This window comes from Rhincodon typus, chromosome 2 (assembly GCF_021869965.1).
Source record: "Rhincodon typus isolate 14 chromosome 2, sRhiTyp1.1, whole genome shotgun sequence".
NCBI lineage: Eukaryota > Metazoa > Chordata > Chondrichthyes > Orectolobiformes > Rhincodontidae > Rhincodon > Rhincodon typus.
The window spans coordinates 92,571,951-92,593,114 of NC_063333.1; the positions used below are offsets into that span (position 1 = coordinate 92,571,951).

At 41.6% G+C, this 21,164-nt stretch overlaps 1 pseudogene; it reads left to right on the forward strand.

The window, feature by feature from the left end:
• Positions 1 to 1,834: 1,834 nt before the first annotated feature.
• On the forward strand, positions 1,835 to 19,797 carry LOC109912549 (annotated as a pseudogene).
• The last annotated feature ends 1,367 nt before the right edge of the window (positions 19,798 to 21,164 follow it).

Here is a 21,164-nt window from a genome sequence, read left to right on the forward strand (position 1 = left end):
TGACGTTGACACCAGTTAATGACACCGTATTGTGGCTAGGCTCATATTGGAGAGGGAGCACATAGTGCTCACTGGCCCAGTAAAGGTCTTTTGAGATTGATGGATGTCGTAGGGACTCGTGTGCATCATTGATTGTCGGTTGTCGTCATTTTGATTCAGTAAGTTTCTGTTTAGTTCTGTAAGTTTCTGGTCGACTGCATAGGACTGTTTCGTTCTAATTGTTTTTGGATTTCCTAAAAGAATCAAAGGAGCTTTACTTTGTATTTGAACCCCTGTTTTCCCTGTCCTAGGAATGTTTTACGGGGACAGTGTCAAGGGGACTTTACTTTATGTTTACTTCTCGTTTAGAATTGTAGGATGCCAATCAAGCAGACTGTTTTATCCTGGATGATGTCAAACAATTTGAGTATTGTTGGAACTGCAAAAGGCTAAAACCTTTATTGGACGGAATGGTAATCTAAAATCTCAAAACTGGTTTGAAAATTGCCAGCATAAACGTGTGTAATGTAAAAGCCACAACAGAATGTGTTTCCATGTTAGGTTACCTGGCCAACATCGAAGTGGACCTCCTGTTTCTACAGGAGAGTGGGATACCAAACCTCAGCAGCTACAGGAAATGTTTGTGCTTACGGACCCATAGGCTATTGACTTGGTCAGGGGGAAATGATAGTCGCTCCTCTAGCCTAGTATTCTGCCTCGCGGAGGCAACTTAGAACATAAGAACATAAGAACTAGAAGCAGGAGTAGGCCATCTGGCCCCTCGAGCCTGCCCCGCCATTTAATAAGATCATGGCTGATCTTTTTGAGACTCAGCACCACTTACCTGCCCACTCACCATAACCCTTAATTCCTTTACTGTTCAAAAATTTATCTAGCCTTGCCTTAAAAACATTCAGCAAGGTAGCTTCAACAGCTTCACTGGGCAGGGAATTCCACAGATTCACAATCCTTTGGGTGAAGATGTTCCTCCTGACCTCAGTCCTACATCTGCTTCCCTTTATTTTGAGGCGATGCCCTCTAGTCCTAGTTTCACCTAGCAAAAACAACCTCCCTGCCTCCACCTTATCTATTCCCTTCATAATCTTATATGTTTCTATAAGATCTCCCCTCATTCTTCTGAATTCCAATGAGTATAATCCCAGTCTACTCAGTCTCTCCTAATAGTCCAACCCTCTCAACCATCTCTGAAGTTAAGGAGGTGGTGGGCAGGCACCTCCTCATAGTAGACATTATGTACAGAAACGCTCCCCTGAGACTAATTAACGTGTACGCCCTGGCGGTAAAGAGTGAGCATCTGGCTATCCGGCAGCAGCTCCCAGTGCTGCTAGCAACATCCAAGCCAGCCATTCTGGCCGGAGACTTCAACTACATCGTTGTGGAAGAGTTGACAGCAAATTGGATGCCATCTCCAGATTCCTGATGAAAGCGATTAAAGGCACCAAGCTGCTCGACATCCTTGGCAGCTCTGTAGATGAAGTGCAGTCACATGGGTCTATCTGGTCCAGGATAGATTTCCTGTTTATGTCCCGCACATTCTCGGACAGATCCATTGACATTAAGCTGGTGTTCTTTTCTGACCACTGCCTCCTGCTGGCCAACTGTCATCTGCAGGATGACCAGCAGGCCAGCAAGGGAACTTGGAAACTGAATGTGAAACTTTTGACTCCAGAAAGCATTGAGGGGCTTAAAAAGGACTACTAAGGTTGGAGAACTCTTTGAGTCATCAGCAGACTGGTGGGAAATGGTCAAGGGGAACATCAAATGGTTCTTCATCCTCAAAGGTGTTTAGAAGGCAACAGCAGGATGGGGTAAACTGTCCAAACTCCAAATAAGTATGCAGAACCTGCTCCTGCTGCAGATAATGGGGGTCAATGTCAAGGAGGATCTCCAGAAGGTGAAGAGCCAGCAAGCCTCGCTCCTTGCCTCAGAAGCTTCGAAGATCATCTTTTTGTCCAGAGTCTGCTCTGTGGAACAGGCTGAGACGTGCTCATGTTTCTTTTTCCAGGAGGTGCGTAGGGAGAGCTCTGTCTTCAGCAGCCTGAAGGAAGAAGATGGCTTGGTAAAGTCATGTCAGTCTGACATCCTGAGGATCAGCAAATTCTTTTGTGCCAGACCATATGACACGAAGTCTACAGACAGCATGGCCTCCCAGTCCTCCTGTCCTCTATCACAGAGGGCTGAGGGACTCATGAAAGCTTGCCAAGGCACAGTGGGGAAAGATCTAAGGTCTTTCTGCCAGAGCATAACGAGGGCCCATTCAGTTGTCAAACCTTCTCAGTGCCTCAAAATAAACATAGCCACATATAGACAGGGGTGGTTACAAAAGGCATTTGGCATGCTTGCCTTCATTGCTCAGACCTTTGAGTGTAGGAGTTGGGATGTCATGTTTTGGTTGTACAGGATTTTGTAAAGCCTCTACTGGAGTACTGTGTGAAGTTCTGGTCATGCTGCTATAGGAAGACAATTATTAAATTAGAGAGGGCTCAGAAAAGATGTACCAAGATGTTGCTAGGAATGAAGGATTTGAGCTACAAAAATAGGCTGGGACTTTTTTCACTGGAGCATTGGAGGTTGAACAGTGACATGGAGGTTTATAAAATCATGAGGGGCATAGATAAGGTGAATAGCAAGGGTCTTTTCCCTTGGGTGGGGTAGTTCAAAACTAGGGGTCATATTTTTAAGGTAAGAGGAGAAAGTTTTAAAAAGGACCTGAGGGGCAACTCTTTTACACAGAGAGTGGTTCATGTGTGGAGTGAACTACCAAAGGAAGTGGTAGATGCAGGTACAGTTACAACATTTATAAGACATTTGGATAAGTACATGAATAGGAAAGGTTTGAAGGGATATGAGCCAACGCAGGCAAGTGGGATTACTTTAGTTTGGGAACATGGTCATCATGGACCAGTCAGATCAAAGGTTCTATTTCCATGCCGTATGACTCTAAGACTCTATAAATAGTTACCTGCATAAACAGAAAATGCCTTTGTGTTTTGCAACTATAGCGAAGCTCTGATAAATGTCAAAATTCCAATGTTTTGCTTTTTTCTGTAAAGACATACAGATATGATTTAGAACCTTTGTTTGTACTTATGGATGACTTTTATGAATAAAGTACATTTTTGAAATTTAAAAAAAAGGAGCCCTTACAATTCTTTCTCTAGTATCAATATCTGCATGAGTGCTGCTTCCTGCTGTCATCTGGAACTGGAAGAATTCATGAACTTCGTTTCCAATTTCCACTCTTCCATCAACTTTACTTAGTCCATCTAATATTGCCTTCCTTGACTTCTTTGTCTCTGTTTCTGGGCCTGAGCTGATATTCAGTACAAATCCATCACAGCTATCTCAACTACACTTCCTCATATAGAGATTCCTGTAAAGCTTCCATTCCATTCTTTCAGTTTCTCGGTCTCTGGTGCAGATGTTCTGATTATGCTACCTTCCACAATGGGACTTCTGACCAGTCTTAGACATAGATTCCCTTCGATTGTGGTTGACAGGGCCTTTAACCATGTTTGACCCATTTCCCACACTTCTGCCCTCACCCCTTCACTCTCTGCCAGAAGCATGACACTGTTCCTCTTGTCTTTCTACCCCACCAGCTTCTGTATTCAAAGGATTATCCTCTGTCACTTCTGTGACCTCCAGGGCAGCATGGTGGCTCAGCGGTTAGCACTGCTGCCTCACAGTGCCAGGCTCCTGGGTTTGATTCCACCCTCAGGCAGCTGTCTTTGTGGAGTTTGCACATTTTCCCCTTGTCTGTGTGGGTTTCTGCTGGGTGCTCTAGTTTCCTCCCACAGTCCAAAGATGTTCAGGCTAGGTGGATTGGCCATGCTAAATTGCCCATAGTGTTCAGGGATGAGTAGATTAGGTGAGTTATAGGGGGATGTGTCTGAGTGGGATGCTTTAAGGGTCGGTTTGGGCTGAAGGGCCTGTTTCCACACTGTAGGGATTCTATTATGACTATGACACCACCACTGAATGCATTTTCCTCTACCCTGTCAACATGAATAGAGATTGTTCCCTCCGTGTCATCCTGGTCTATTCCTCTATCACTCTCAACACCTCAACTCCCTCCACCTGTAGCACCTTCCCATGTGATTGCAGGGGATGTAACACTTTCCCTTTTACTTCTTCCATCCTCATTGTTCAAGGCCACAAGCGCATCTGCAGGTGAAGCAGTTATTTATTTGTACTCTTTCAAATCTTGTGAAGATCTTCTATAGCTAAGCAGTAACATAACTGAACAAAATCCTGTCCTCAAAAATTATACATATTTCCATTCTCCCAGTTTCTTGATGTCCATCGAAAAAGCACTTTGATTCCTCCTCTGATTGAAGTATTTATTGATCCAACCTGAGCTGACTTCAATTAGCTTGGCAAAAATTGAGTTTCGGAGTTTCATGATCTGTAAGTTACTAGATAATATTGATGAAGCATCAGTGGAGTTTTTTCATGCAGGTTATCAACAAGTACTTACACCTGAATATTGCATAGCAACTGAATGTTCCGATAAAATTCACAGGAAATGAAAAGTAGATTACAAGCCAAAGATTGCCTTACTTTTATAAACCCATAAAAAATAATCTGTGGCATTTGGCCATGCTTTTATTTGCATAAACATGCTCTTCAATAACTTGGAAGACCTAAGTCCACAGACTAAGAGAGAATGTTGCTTAATTAAACAAATCATGGCTGTTTATGTCACAAGATGTCATTATCAATTTATTTTAATGCAGCTTAATTATCACTACATAGCTTTCTAAGGCATAAACCATACAAAAGTGGGTATATGATCATTGAAGCTGACTGGCTTGTAACATTAGGTGAAAAGGTCTGAGGTTCAGCAGTGATGCGCTGTCAAACCCAACTACTAACATTATTAGTGTGGTGCCTTCCTGACGTCTTGCCTGAATTAAGAAAGTACACGCTCACATAGGTGAACTCACAACCTCTCTCTTTTTTTATCTTGCATGTATAAGAACGCATATAAATGAAAATCTGTCAAGCCTGTGGCTTTAGGGTATATCTCTACAGCAGTGACACCTGGGCAAGATATGTTTGGCAGGAGAAAAGGCTAAATTGTTCCCATATTGACTGTATTGAATGTATGCTCAGTATTACTTGGTGGGACAAGATTGCCAACTCATCCCTTTGAACCATTCAATTTCCATCAGCATTGACTCATTGCTAATTCAACAATATCTGCATGGACTTGGCCACATTAATCAGATGGTGGCTGTTTATCTAAAAACCTTCTGTATGGTAAACTGGCCACTGGTCATGACCTGCTGGTTATTCAAGCTTCCACTACAAGCACTTTTACAAACAAGATATGAAAATGAACTGTGAGTACGATATGGAGATTGAACCTGAAAACTGTGAGATGCTGATGGCTGGGGCCTCCAGAAGCTAACTCTTTGGGAAGGGTATGGGAAGAATTGAGGAGAAATGGAGCATTCAGCTGACTGTGAAGCAGACCAGAGAAAACAATAAATCTTGTGGCTTCTCACCTCACTGTCTTAATTAGCAGCAAATGCAGCAGACATTGCCATGCTAAGAGTGGACCTCAACCTGATCGACATTAGGAGCCATTTAATACAGATTTGACCACCAAGACACAAACCATCATCTCTCAGGATGGAAGATTGCCAGCAATAGGGTGGCATGGTGGCTCAGTGGTTAGCACTGCTGCCTCGCAGCACCAGGGTCATGGGTTTGATTCCAGCCTCTATGTGGAGTTTGCCCATTCTCCCTGTGTTTGCATGGGTTTCCTCTGGGTGCTCAGGTTTCCTCCCACAGCCTAAAGAGATGAGGTTAGGTGATTGGTAGGCTTGGCAGATTAGTCATGGGAAATGCAGGGTTAGGGTACTGGGTAGGTCTGGGTTGGATGCTCTCAGAGAGTCAGTATGGACTGGATGGGCTGAGTGGCCTGCTTCCACATTATAGGAATTCTATCATGACAGACAGAATAAGGCACTGTATTCCATTGTCTGTTCACTAAAGCTGAGGTTGTATTTTGGCATTGTTTGCAAAGATGTTGGATTAATAACAGGCACAACAAAAAAGCTAACTTGACTGTCAGTGTTGTCTGTATGTTGCATTATATGGATAAAATGAATATAATCATGCTTTAATAAGATTTTTGTGACTTTTGTTATAATAGCTTTGAAAAATTAACAAGAAAGCAAAATTGTAAAAGTATTTGTTAGGTGACATTATTTTCAACATAGAGGACAACTTGTTTGAAATTACACTGTATGTTGCTAATGCATTAACGTATAAAATATTTCCTGTATTTTCATTCTCTAATATTTTGGTGGAAGTGTTGAACCAATTTGTTTAAATGAGCTAGCACCTTTGCTAAAATAGCAGAGAGAAGAATTTCAGATAACCGAGTTCAGCAGCCAATTTCATGAATGTGTGCCTCTAATGTGGAGGTCACACATTCACAAAATTGGTGCGATCTGTGATTGTTTCATTCAGAGTCATGCGTTTGAAAATTAAGTCCTTAGGTTTTCAGTTGTCAGTATCACACAGCATGATGTCAGAGCCAATATAAATAAGGATGACTAGATAGATAAACAATCAAACTGGTTCATTTATATGTGTATGGTTACCCACTGATTATGGTATTCAGCTAATAGCGCAGAGGTTGTCGGTTCAAATGCCAGCAAGTTAATTAATTTAATTAATTAAAGGTGTACCTAATATAATAATATGACTGTGAAACCTGCCGGATATCTATAAGAACCCAAAGCAGTTCACCAATGTCCTTCAGGGCATGTGCCTGCTAGTCCTACCTGCTCAGGTCTACATGGGACTCTAGTCTCACCCTCATGAAGACTCGCAGCAACTACAAGTACAGATGGGTAATAAACTTTGCCTTACCTTATTATCCATACTCAAAAAAACATTTTTATTTAAAAGCGTTTGTATATCAAGTGTAAATGCAATGTTCTTCCTTAGCGAGAAAAATGCAATACTGTTTGTGAGCTTCTCTGATATCTTTTACTAATTGACATTCTATGTGCATTTATTGTCTGCAGTGAGAGAAAATGCAATGAACTCTGGGAAAGATGAACTGATTGTTAACGAACTCTCCACTGGCACCATTCTGATTACTCATACCTTCTGTCACACCATTGAATTAACAAAGAGGACGAATCATTGTGAAGTAGGCAGCGCACAGAATTACTTTTTCAATTTTTCAGGATGTAATTTACTAAAAGCGGGAACTGGAAATGGTTGGTTACAACTTCACTCCGTTTTGTGTATAATTATCAGCAGAAGATCATATAGACCCAGTATGGATCTGAATGGTTCCCAGAAAACAAATAAAACATGATCAAAAACAAAACTTATATTTATATCACACCAATGTCCCCAAGTGTTCCACAAAAGCATTACAACGTAAAATTTGACATGGAACCACATAAGGCAATATTCGGGCTAACAACCCGAAAGCGATCAAAGAGGTAGGTTTGAAGGAGCCTCTTAGAGAAGAAAAGAGAGGAAGAGAGTTGGAAAGGCTTGGGAAGAGAATTACAGAGCTTAAGGCTTCAGCAGTTGAAAACATGACTATCACTGTTCCACGAATTAAAATCAGGGTTGCTCAAAAAGCCAGAATTAGAGGTATTCAAAAAACTCAGAGGGTTTTGGGGCTGAAAGCAATTTCAGAAATGAAAAGCCATGAGCCCAATAGGAATTTGAAAGCAAGAATTAGAATTATAAACTCAAGGTATTGTTTAATCAGAAGTATTGTAGGTAACAGAGTGCACAAGTGATGAATGCAGTATTTGACATTGTCTGTTGATAGAATGTCAGGCTGAAGGCAAATGTTGCAGGTAATACTGAATGTGGTAGAGCATAAACCTTGGTGGGAGGTGGATACAGTAACAGAGACAGGGTCTGTGTGAGGTAGGAGAGGAATATGGTGGCGGGGCAACTTTTTCACGCAGAGGGTGGTCCATGTATGGAATGTACTGCCAGAGGAAGTGTTGGAGGCTGGTACAATTACAACATTTAAAAGGCATCTGGATGGATATATGAATAAGAAAGTTTTAGTGGGATATGGGCCAAATGCTGGCAAATGGGACTGGATTAATTTAGGATATGTGGTCCGCATGGACGAGTTGGACTCAAGGGTCTGTTTCCAGGCTGTACAGCTCTATGACTGTGTGACTTACACTGGAGAAGCATGTTGGCCTTCTTCCTACAGTGCTGTGGATTCCTCTAGGCAGCCGAGACTGCACTGACCTGAACGATAGCCTTGGCCCAGGCATAGTGTGGTGTCATGGCCTCCACTCTAGTCTTGGGGGAAGGGGCACTCCCATCCAGCAGTACTTCATGTCCCTGCCCACAAAGTAGGCCATCTATCTCCTGTGGTTACCCATGTCTGGGGCAAATATCAGGAACCATGCAGGGCAGTTGCTGACTGATGGCGTTTGTCTGGGTAAACAACAGGCTTTTCAAGGAGGCACAGGCACATGGAATCCTGGTGAATTCTGGGATATCCCAGCATTAATGTTGTTTCAGGAATGGAACATGGTAAGATGGGGCTGGATTCAGATGTAAGGGACACTACAGGAGCAGGGAATGTAGTTAATGAGGTAATTGTAATAGGATAGTGAGAAAACTTGCAAGGCTTCACAGCAAAAGCCATCCAAAAAACCTGAAACGACTGATACTTCGCCATAGAACTGTAAGATTCAGGCCCAAGTGTTGAATGAGGAGACAAGGTTCTCGCTGGTGAGCAGCAAGATTCTTTTTTTGCATTCATTAACATCTCATTACTACGTCATCTCAACTTATTAATATGCAGTTTCTCATTCTCCCACCTGCTGGCTAGAAACGAGGCGATAATAATTGCTGACATGAAATTTAGAGCAGTCCTTGGCGACTCCAGCAGACTCCAGCTCCTCCTGCCTCCTTTAGTCACCAAAAACTCAGGGCATGCTCCATGGGCATTGAGCACATGCATCCCCAACCAGCAGGACCTCTAGAGTGTCAATTACCCTGTGTCCGACATGGGGCAAATAGAACAGATTGTGTAGGGCAGCTGTGTACTGCCAATGCTTGACAGGGTGCACAGCTGGGTAGTAAAGGTGACTCTGTCGCCAAATATCTTGGAAGACAGCAGCAACGGCCTTTGGTGAGTGGGAGAATATGACAAGTAGGCGCTATAAAGGTGTACTGCTTAGATAAAGAGGTGAGTTTGGGAAGAGTGTGTGAGAAAACCTACAAGGACTCGTGGTGAGAAGCCCTCCATAAAGCTTGGCAAAGATGACACTTAGTTTCTGGTAAGACTCAGCCCCCTTCTACCTTAGAACTATGATTAGAATTAGGTTTATTGTCATGTGTACTTACGTACAGATGTACAGGAGCACAGTGAAAAGTTTACAATGGCACCCCTTATGGTGCCATGTCAGGTACAAAGTGCCTAGGTACAGACCTTAGATACAAAATAGAGAGATTAAAAAAAAGTTACTTCACCTTACAGCGATTCACGGTATCAGTTGGAAAATAAGAAATGAAGTTAAAAGACAAAGATTACAGTCAGATAGACAGATTACAGATAGACATTACATTGCAGTAGATCAGCGCGGGGGCTTCCACACGTGGTCTGACGGGGCTCGCGAGCCGCTGTCCACCTGCACTGGTCCCCAGTCCAATAACCGTCCCTGCTCCGCTCTAGCGCAAAGCTGCTTCAAAATAAGCTTTTTAATGAAAAGAACGCTTTAAAATCTTGGAAAAAAGAAGAGAGGAAGAAGAAGAAATGATGGTGGGCGAAGCCAAGGTTGAAGAGTCCAGGTGCTGCATACTCTGCTGCCGCCATCTTGAGTAGTACCTGTATTGCTTCATAAGCTGATGATTTTTTAAAAGTATATCTCTTGCCCTGTTACCCTCAATGTTACCAGTCACTATCAAATGTATCAAGGGTTGAATCTTGACATATTTTGGTGGAGAGCCATTTTTGTCAAATTTCATTGAGCAATTATTTCTGTGAGCCCTAGTGAGTTTTCACATACTACTGTCCCAAACTTAACCCATTAATTAGCTACCACTGATGCTAACTCAATTCTACTACTCGCAGAACCTGGAAAAGCATCCCAAAATAGACTGGCATCCATGGCACCATCTTTAAAAGATGGTTGTGCATCTGGACAATCACTGTCAGTCCAGAGGCATCCTACCCATCTCATGGCATTTGTCATGGTCATGGCAGCTCAGATGAAATTGGCACCCCACTTTGCAGATGTGCATCTGGGAGGTCAGATCAGGGATGTTCTCCTATCCCAGAGGACACCACACTCAGCAGTGAAGGAAGGTCAATCACCTTAACCATTCTTCCAGCATTAGCACCACCACTTTCTTTTTGCTACCTCATACTTACGTTGTCTCTGCTACAGCACCCACCTTCCAAAACTAATGCACAATCGCTCTCACTATTGAATGCTGCATCTTCTCTCCTTCATTCTCACCCACTCAATACTCCTAGGCTACTAAAACTGCAATACTTCCATGTTGCCAGCTCACTCACTCGGGGAACCTCACCATCTTTCCCCCACCTGCACCAACACTCACAGCTGTGCCATTTCCCTTAATACCTCCCTTTCTTTCATCTGAGAAGAAAACAGCCCACAATAGGGCAGAAAGAGCAAAGATATATGATGGACTGCCCAGAAGATCCTGAACCTGACAATTCCGAATGATTAATTGATACTGGACTGGCATCAGAGGCCAGTCTTAAGTTACTGGGTGGAATGGTAGCTCAGTGGTTAGCACTGCTGACTCACAATAGTAGGAACCCTGGTTCGATTCCACCCTCGGGCAACTGTGTGTGTGGACTTTGCAAATTCTCTCTGTGTCTGCGTGGGTTTCCTTCCGCAGTCCAAAGGTATGTAGGTTAGGTGGCCTGGTCATGCAGAAATTGTACATAGTGCCCATGGGTGTGTAGACTAGGTGGATTAGCTGTGGGAAATGCAGGGTTACAGGGATAGAGTAGGGGTGCGGGTCTGGGTGGAATGCTTTTCAGAAGGATGGTAAGGACTCGATGGGCCAAATGGTCTGTTTCCACACTGTAGGGATTCTATGATTCTACTGTGCCAGGACACCTTGGCTGAAGGCTGTCTCCCTTCTCCTGATGGAGGATTTCTGAAAACCATGACAAGGTTGCTGACTTTGTGTCTGCATTAAATGTAAAGGCAATAAAAGAATGACTGTGAGCCTGCCATCTCTTACTGAAGGGGTATTCCACAAAAAGGCCGGGCATAGCTGGACAAGACAGGCATGTCAAAGTGATTAAGTGCAAAGAGAGCAAGTGAGCAGCCCTGAGTTGGGTGTCTAAACATGTCCAGGACATGTAAAATGTTATAGCAGCAGCATTGGAATGATAGTTGCTGGTGAGATTTGCAGTTAATGGTGCCATTAACAAGCAATAATCCCCCTCAGTAAGCATTTCACTGCTGCCTAGTGAGAATCTCTGCTTGATGCAGGGTGGTATGGTGGCTCAGTGGTTAGCACTGCTGCCTCACAGCATCAGGGACCCAGGTTCAACTCTACCTTTGGGCAACTGTCAGTGAGGAGTTTGCACATTCTCCTGATGTCAGCTTTGGTTTCCTTCCAGTGCTCCAGTTTCCTCCCACAATTTAGGTACAGTGCAGTTTAGGAAATGGGAAATGCAGGGATAGGGTGAGATGCTTTTTGGAGGGTTGGTGTGGACTCAATGGGCCAAATGGTCTGCTTCCACTCTGTAGGGATCGTATGAACTCTATTTAAAAATCCAATGAGTTGGTCTCCACAATGAGGAATGCCTCACCAGACTTTTCATGCAATTCTCCCAGGTTTCTCACCATAGCCCACATTGTTCAGAACCCTATAGGAGTCAGCCCTAAGTTTTTTTCTCTTAAGAACATGCCCAAAGAATAGTGCTTATCTCTGGTGATCATTGAGAAAACCTGTTGCATGCGTACTTTCCTCAAAACTTCCTCATTAGTTGTGTGTGATGTTTGACTAATCTTCATCATGCATCTCAGAAACTACATCCCTGTTTTGTTTAATTTATCCTACATCGTCTTGCTCATATTCCAGCTTTCACATCCGTAGGTAACATTGACCAAGTGTAATATTTTCGTGATCTCATTTTGCTTTCAGTTGCAATGTTATTACTTCGAAAGAGGGCTGGCATTTTTATTAAGGTTTATTTTGCAAGTATCATGCATTTCCTGATGTCTTTATCACTTTTGCTGGCAGATGTTGTTAAGCTAACCTATCAAAACAGACAATGAATCTACGTATTTATTCTTTAATCATTCCATGTTATTCTGCATCTCACTGCTATTCTGCATCTGGGTTTAATTCTTTTATTTGATATTACCGATGCACACTGTTTTGCTGCAGGTTAAAGTGATAATCCACATATGCTGCTATTTATAACAATGGTCTTCACAGGAATCTGTAGATTTTCCTTTATATCTGCCATTGCAACTATGTCATCTGTTTATCTCACATTATAGCACTACTTAAAAGATCAGGTGCAACGGAATGTGGACTGCTGCAAAGATCAGTTTCATGAATCACAAAATCAAAATCATTCTAAGAATCATGATGAGTGCAGAGAGTGGAATTAATAGAATTAATAATTAGCAAAATTGATATGGATTCCTTGAAGGAAGGAAATACAACATTTATGTTAAAAACTGTAATGGAGGGGACAGTAGGAGCCTAAGAAAATGTAAAGCAGTGTTTTATAGATTTTATGAAGGCACTTGACAGAGTGTGGTGTAACAGACACTTCATATGTGATTTGTACGTAGAAGGAAAGGATTTAAGATTGCTTCAGAATTTATACTGATGCAAACAGCAGCAGTCAGAGTAGACAATGAATATAGTGAATGGATAGATTATGGTTCTAGATCTGTTCAATCTTTACAGTGAAGTGTTTAGAAAACATTTCTCAGAGTTATCAGGACATTCAGTAAGTGGGCAAAATGTAAACAATCTATTTATATGCTTCTGGAGTAATTATGGCAGTTACAGAGGAAAATCCACAAAGTCTTTTCAGAAATATTAATTACAAGATCCAAAATAATTCGCAATATACATGGAACATAAATATGTAACTTTGATTGTTAAATTTGATTGGGTTATTGTGCCCTGTAATTGTGCAAAAAAAATTCCACCTGCATCAGGGGAGCTCCCTGCTCAGAAACAGGAGGCAGTTGCTCTCCAGCTCACCTCAAGTCGGTAGCTTTGTTCTGCATGGACATAATTTCTAAAATAGAGCAGCTTCCGGAGTTTGCCCCTGACTCTTGACCCCTTGCTGTTCATGAGCCGTGCTCAGTAAGCGACTGACAACAGCTGAGTCGACAGATTGGGGTCTTTAACTCCTCTGCGCCAGATTTACCTTGTATCCTCCAAAATACAGAGGGGGCAACAGCACTTGTGCTCTACTTTCTTGTAAGTCAAGGTGACTGTCAAAATCTCGGCTTCAATATTGCTCACTCTTCCGACTGAAAAGCAGATTAGTAATGGAAGGTGAGCAGTGCTTTTGCTAATGTAATCTGACCTTTTCAGCATGTCTCTTGACCACTCGTAAAATTCTCAGTGTGTTAACATTGACCTCACGTGGCCCTTAGCTGAGGCTAGCACATCAGGGGAAGGGAAGTGTCACCATATTGTTGTCAATGCAGATAAGCACCAAAGCACATGAAAGTGAACTGCCTCGGGTTTTATGAGCCAGACAGGCTTTGGAAAGCTCTAGCTGCGGGGGAATTACTATCTCCTTTGGCTAAGATTAATAACATTGTCTCATTAGTAACTTCCAGCACCCAAAGCACCCTAGAGAGGCAGAATTGCTGGGAAATTAAAATTTTCTTTGCACTGGCTTCACTTGCAAGGATTTTCACATTTCCCTACCCCCAAGTACTGTGGTGATTATACTGTCTTTGACAGTTTCTAGGCTGCATTATGTCTGAGTTTAGAGCATTAAAATGACCAAAAAATCTCACAAAGCTATATTTTACTTTATTCCACCTAAAACGGAATAGTTCATCTGTTCCCAATTTCTCTTGTCAGAAGTTGGTGCTTGTTGGAGCATGATTCTACGGACTAATAGACCTTCAGTACCTCATTGGAGAGAGTGCAGAAGCGATTTACATCAATGGCTCCAAAGATGAGGCACTTCATTTTGGGGATAAATTAAAGAAGTTGAGAATCTCCTCCTTTGAGAGGAGCAGACTAAGGAGACCTGATAGAGGTTTTCAAAACTGTGAGCAGGCTCGATAGAGTAGATAGGGAGAAACTGTTTCTGCTCGTTAAAAGGAACAGGAATGAAAAAGCACAGACTTGAAGTGATCTGCAAGAGAAGTAAGGGGGAAGTGAGGAAAATCATTTTTACTTGGTGAGTAGTTGGGGCATGGAATATACTTCCTGGAAATGAGTTGGAGGCAAGTTCAAACAAGGTATTCAAAAGGACATTGGATGATTATTACAATAACAAAAATGCAAAAGTGTGGCGATAAAACAGAAGATTGGAGCTAGGCACCTAACAAGCCATAATGGTCCAAATGGCCTCCTCCTCTAACGCAATGCATCTGTGATTCTGATTCAATCCAGTAATTACTCTTCACGCATGAGATTAAACAGTGAGTGGTGGCGAGCTATTTTACCACAGGGATCTGCGTGGCAGAGCTGGAATCTGTCCTTATCTGATATCCAAATCCATGCGCAATTTCAAACAGAGATGACTGAGGATCTATTGATTAACCAACCCCCACTTCCTAGTACAGGAGCATTGAAGCCAATTGCAGCTCTCTAATGGCTGTCATTCAACTATCTCAACAAAGACTGTCCTCAGACAATGTTCTTGTCTATAAGACTTTGTGCCACACCAGACACAAAATTCTTTCAGCATTGCTTTCATTGTGTAATTTTATTTTCTTCAATAGATTTTACAAGATCTTTTTAAGTTTTTGGTGCAAAAGCTGAACTTCACATACAAAATAGGAATTGAATTGATGGTTATTGAGCAATTGTCGATAATTTTTCACCTACTTCCAGTGGGCAATGTTATATATTCCACACCGTAAGTTCTGGCATTACACTACCACCAATCAAATCCACAAATCAAATTTTGTTTGGCTTTGAATCGTAGTCAGAATTGCGAGATTTTTGTCACTTCTAATTCCAGAACATCTGTCAATAAAAACAGTTCTGCAATTACTCTTGTCCACTAAATACCACATCCAGGCTTTGATACTCCAATACCACAATAACAGGTTACTGAAGGAAAAAAAACCTTCCTAATTTTTTGCCAGCAATGTCATGCTTCCTGACAATATTGTCCACAGGCTTGGCATCAGCTTGATTATACAAAAGAAAGAATAATAACCATTTTCCATCACTAGCATTTCTTTATTCCTCCATTACCAATGAGATGTCATAATATTTGTCCAACATCCATTACTTGATCAGCAGCAATATCAACAACTTGCATTTATATAGCACCTCTTGCATAGTCTCAAACTCTTCACAGGAATTTCATCAGCTCAATTTTAACACTGAACATGTAAGGAGATGCTGGAACAGGTGCCAGAAGATTTGTCAAAGACATTGGTTATAAGGAGCAACTTTAAGAAAGTAAATGAAGAGGAGAAGCTGAGGAAGTAGTTTCCAGAATCCAGCCAACTGAAGACTTGGTCGGTAAAGGTAGAGCAAATGAAATCAGGAAATGCATGAGTCTAGAATTGGAAGAGCACAGAGATTCAGAATTTTATGTAGCTGAAAGAGGTTGCAGGGGTAGAGAGATGCAAGGCCATGGAGGAATTTGAAGGCAATGATGAAAATTTTAAAATTGAGTCATTTGGTTTAAGAACTAATTTAAATCAGTAAGCATGGTGCAATAGGTGATTTAGAATATGGGTAGCGCAGTTTTGAAGAAGTTTAACTTTATTGACATTTGTAGTTGAGAGGCCAACCAGAAGAACTGTGGAATTAGCGCCAGAGGGAGTAAGGCATAAGCAACGTAAGAATTTGGAACAGGGGAAGGCAATTCAGCACTTTGAGGCTGCTCTGCCATTTGACATGACCTTGACTGATTTCATCACGGCCTCAACTCCACTTACCGGCCTACACCCCATAAACCTTCAATCTGTTGCTAATAAAAAATCTGTCTGTCTCCTCCTTAAATTTATTCAGTGCTCTGGCATCCACCACACTCTAGGGTAGTGAATTCCACAGATTCACAACCCTTTGAGAGAAGGAGTTCATCCTCATGTTTGTTTTATATCTGCCACTTGTCAGCTGAAAATTATGACCGCTCATTGTCGGTTTTCCCACAAGATTAATATCCATTCTATGTCTACTTTGTCAATCCCTTTGACGTTTTATATACATCAGTTCGATCTCTTCCCTTCCTTACAAATTCTAAAAAGTATGGACCTAAACTATTCATTCTCTCATCATAAGATAAGCATTTCATCTCCAGAATTAATCTAGTGAACTAATAGAAAGGTATGGATGAAGGTCTCGGCACAGGTCGTTTATGGCAAAAATAGTGACAGAAAGATTTGTGCTGTTTAGTCTTTCTGATACTTAAACCTTGGAAACTTCTATTCATCCAATCAGATTGAAGCAATTGTTTATGATCCTTTTCACAATCTCCATTTTCTTGCTGTTGCATCCATCTTGATTGAATTGAATGGTTTGCAGCTCTGCCACCCATCAATTCCCAAACTGAACCTCTAACTCTATATTCTGTGCTTCACAGAAATCACTGATATCCTGGTCTTCCTGTGACATTTGCTGTAATGCTACTTTCAAAGACAAGAAACCAATGGAGAGGACCCAGAAAAGATTCACAAGAATGGCTGTAGGGATGAAGGACTTCAGTTATGGAGATGGATTGGAGAAGAGGGGGCTATTTCCCTTGGAGAAGGGAAATTGAGAGAAAATTTGATGATGGAAGAATGGGTGAAGGATTGAGAACAAGGGGATACAGATTTAAGGTAATTGTCTAAAGTAGCAATAGAGACATGAAAGGAATGTTTTCATTCAGCAAGCAGTTAGGATCTGGAATGGATGGCCTGAGAGTTTGGAAGAGGCAGGTTTAGTAAAAGCATTCAAGGGGAAATTGGATTATTACCAGAAAGGGAAGAGTGAACAGGGCTATGGGGAGAAGGTGGAGGAGTGACACTAGAAAAATCTTTCCTTTGGAGAGCCAGTGCAGACATGTTGGACTGGGATGGCCTCTTTCGGTATTAGAAGAATTCTATGATTCCATGTTTCCTTGATGTACAGCCACCAGTTTTAACCCATTGTTTCACAGATAACATTCAGCAATGACACCTGAGGAGATTTGTAACCTTTTCTTCAGACATATCGAATAACTTTGTTCAAGCTTGGGACTCAGGAAGCTAACCATCTGCAAACACCTTTTCTACTGCTTTTAGTAAGACAAACTGTGACTTATGAGAGCTGTATGTAACATAGCATTTGGGAAGAATATTCAATCATTCAGACAGATTTTGTTAAAGAGTAAGACTCCACTGCAGTCGCATCATGAAAGTGCAGTTTGCAACGAGTTATTGATAGGTTTTAAATTCAAGGAGAACATCTTCTAATTGTTTCCATTCTGCCATGACCTTTCACAAGTGCTCAATTATCACCAAGGACACTTGCTTTTCTATTTAAATCTGCCCCTAATTATCCAGAATCTCTCTATCCTTTCAAGGCTGATTTCCTGAAGGCAATGGTAACCAACCTTTCAAACCTCAACAGCTTGTACACTGACAAAAGAGACACACGTAAATATAATGTGTCAATGAACTCTCTCATTTGTAATCTGATAAAGCATGCCTTGAGAACAATGTTAAAATTTTTCATTGATTTGATCATTGGTATACTTATTTTTCAAAGATTTACTTGAAATCAAGGTTATGTTCGCTCATAAAATTAATTATAGGTTTGAAATCTTTGAATGAGTCTCATAACTGAGAGTTTATCTCAATATCAAGCATTTTTGGTTGGGAACTTAGATTGTTAGATGTATAACTATGTTTTCTTTTCCACATGGCTCCTGAGCTCTGACCATTATTGATACTGGCAAATTGTTGTGAAAATGATATGGGGAATATAAGAGTAATGGAGAAGGAATGAGGCTGATGTAGGCCTAGAAATAGCATGGAATGTATAAGTGTCCTTAAAGGTGGCATGGGAGAATGGCTGTGCCATGAATGTGGCATGAGCACATAAGATGACATGTAATTGGGGAGGCATTAGGAGCAAAAGACAGATGTGATGAAGGGCTTTATTTGGACTTTTAGAAGGCTTTCAACAAAGTTCCTTATAAGAGATTTGTGTATAAAATGAAAAGGCATGGGATTGGGGTAGTGTATTGAGATGGATAGAAAATTGATTAGCAGACAGGATACAAAGGAATAGGAATTAATGGATCTTGTTCCAAATGGCAGGCAATGAGGTACTGCAGTGATCAGCGCTAGAACCCCAGCTGTTCGCAATATTTAATTCCTCTAAGTTCGCAGATGACACAAAGCTGGGTGGTGGGTGAGCTATGAGGAGGATGCAGCGATACTTCAGTATGATTTGGACAAGCTGAGTGAGTGGGCAAATGCATGGCAAATGCAGTATAATGTAGATAAATGTGAGATTATCCACTTTGGTGGCAAAAATAAGAAGATAGATTAGTATCTGAAAGGCAATAAATTAAGAGATTAACAAATCAGCTGTCCAGCTAAATGACTGCACTGAGCAATCAGAATATGTCCAAGATCTGAAACCTGGATCTCTTGCATAGCCCTAGCAAAGGATCATACCCCTAGGCCAACAAGCCAGTCATAGCAAGCAGCTATCACAATCAAGAGATAATTAGTGGTGGTTTAACCTAATGGTCATCAAGCAAAGGATGGCAATGAGAAGTTATGACCTTCATGGTACCTTCAGCTGGTACTTGCAGTATTGGTACCACTCTGCCAACTGGGCTAAACAGCCCTTTAAAGGGAGATGGCGGCAAGTTGAAAATGTCCACCGGGCTAGTATTCCACTTGCTAAGTTAATTCTCTGGGGACATAGGTTCAAATCTTACCATGGCAACGGGTGGAATTGATGTCTGCTCAGAGAGAGGTAATCTTAACGTTACATCGTCCCAAGTCTCTTGTTTATTATTTACAGTGCCCACCTCTCCTGGTTAGTGTTAGCAATTCCAGATTGGTGAGATGAGGAAGAGACGTAAAGTGGCCAGTTGTGGCTTGGATCATTTGGAGAAACTGCCATTTTGGAACAGCTTCTGTATGGAAACCATGCTCTTTATTCTGAGACAAATGAAACTCTGGAAGATATTTATGTCATTTCCATAGAGACAAACTGTGGCGTCCTGGAGCAGGTGCATGTTTATGTTTCAAGAAGCCTGAGGGAAGGCATTGAACTTCCCAAGCAATTGTGATTCCTTTGCTGATGGGTTTGTGTTGGTGTAGAGCATAGGCAGCTGGGAATCCTTCAAGTGAGTCAAGACCTTCAAGAAAGAAATCAGCAGGTCCCACAATTTGAAGGAGATAATTCTGGTGAACAAGTGTGACCTACAGAAAGGGCGATGGGTGGACCTTGATGCTATTCTACACTTGGCAGTCGGAGGAGATTAAATTCTGGGGTGGTGTTTCTGGCAGATTGCAATATCCAATTGAGCCATTGGTTCACCTAGCCAGTAAAATGAGCTAACTTCAGAGCAAGTCCACATTCACACTCGGCCAGAAAAGGGGGAGCGACTCAATCAACAGCTAATGTAATAGCCTGGAATGCAAAGATTCTGTTTAAATGAAAAAGCTTATTCTACTCCTATAAGCATATATTTCATGAAGAGCTTCTGACATTATCTATGTTGCCAATGTTATTTTCTCATTCTTATAATAAAATTTCTAATCAGAAAGGTGTTCTTGCTATAGAAGGAGTACAGTGAAGGTTTTACTAGACTGATTCCTGGGATGGCAGGAGTGGTAAATGAGAAGTTGAACCGGCTTGGATTATTTTGTTCAGAAGAATGAGGGGGATCTCACAGAAACCTGTAAAATGCAAACAGGACTAGATAGGTCAGATGCAGAAATGGTGCAGAGGAGTATAGAACCAGGGGCCAAAACCTAAAGATACAAGGTAAACTATTTGGAACTGAGATTAGAAGAAATATCTTCACTAAGAGAGTAGTGAGTCTGTAGGATTTGTTGCCACAGAAAGGCATCGAGGCTGAAACATCGTATGATTTCAAGAAGGAGGTAGATACAGCATTTGGATACCGCTAAAGGGATCAAAGGATGTGGAGCAAAAGCAGGAACAGGTTATTGGTTTGGATGATCAGCAACGATCCTACTGAATGACAGAGCAGACTCAAAGAACAGAATGGCCTAGTCTTGCTCCTATTTTCTATTGCCTAATTGGGTGTGGTAAATAGTGAGGAGGTAAGTCTTAGACCACAGAATGATATAGACAGGTTGGTCAGATGATTTAATCCTTAAAAGTGCAAGGTGATGCATTTTGAGAGGACTAACAAGCCAGGAAGTCCATAATCATAGGATTTGTGTATTTTTGAGGATCAGAGAGACCTTGGTGTGCATTTTAAGCAGATCCTTGAAGGCAACAGGACATGTGGATAGGGTGGTTAAGAAGTCAAATGGGATTCCTGCCTTTATTATTCAAAGTATAGAATACAAGAGCTGAGAGATTATGATGGAACTGTATAGGATGTTGTTTAGGCCTCAGCTGGGGAATACGTGGGCAGTTCTAGTTGCCACACTATAGGAAGGATGTGACTGCACTGGAAAGGGTGCGAAGGAGAGTCACCAGAATGCTGCCTGGGCAGAACAGTTTCAACAATGAAGAGAGACTACATAGGCTGGGGTGGCTTTTCTTGGAGAAGAAAAGACTGCAGAGGGATCTTATTAATGTCTACAAAATTATGAGGGGTATAGATAAGGTTGGAATAAATGTTCCCCTTTGTAGAAGGGTCAATTTCCTGGAGGCATAGATCTGAGATAAGGACAGGAAGTTTGGAGGCTATTTAAGGACAATTTTTTTTTAACCCAGAGAGTGGTGTGCATTTTCGCTGGCTGAAGTGGTGGTTGGAGCAGGAAGAATCACAACACTTAAGACGAAATTAG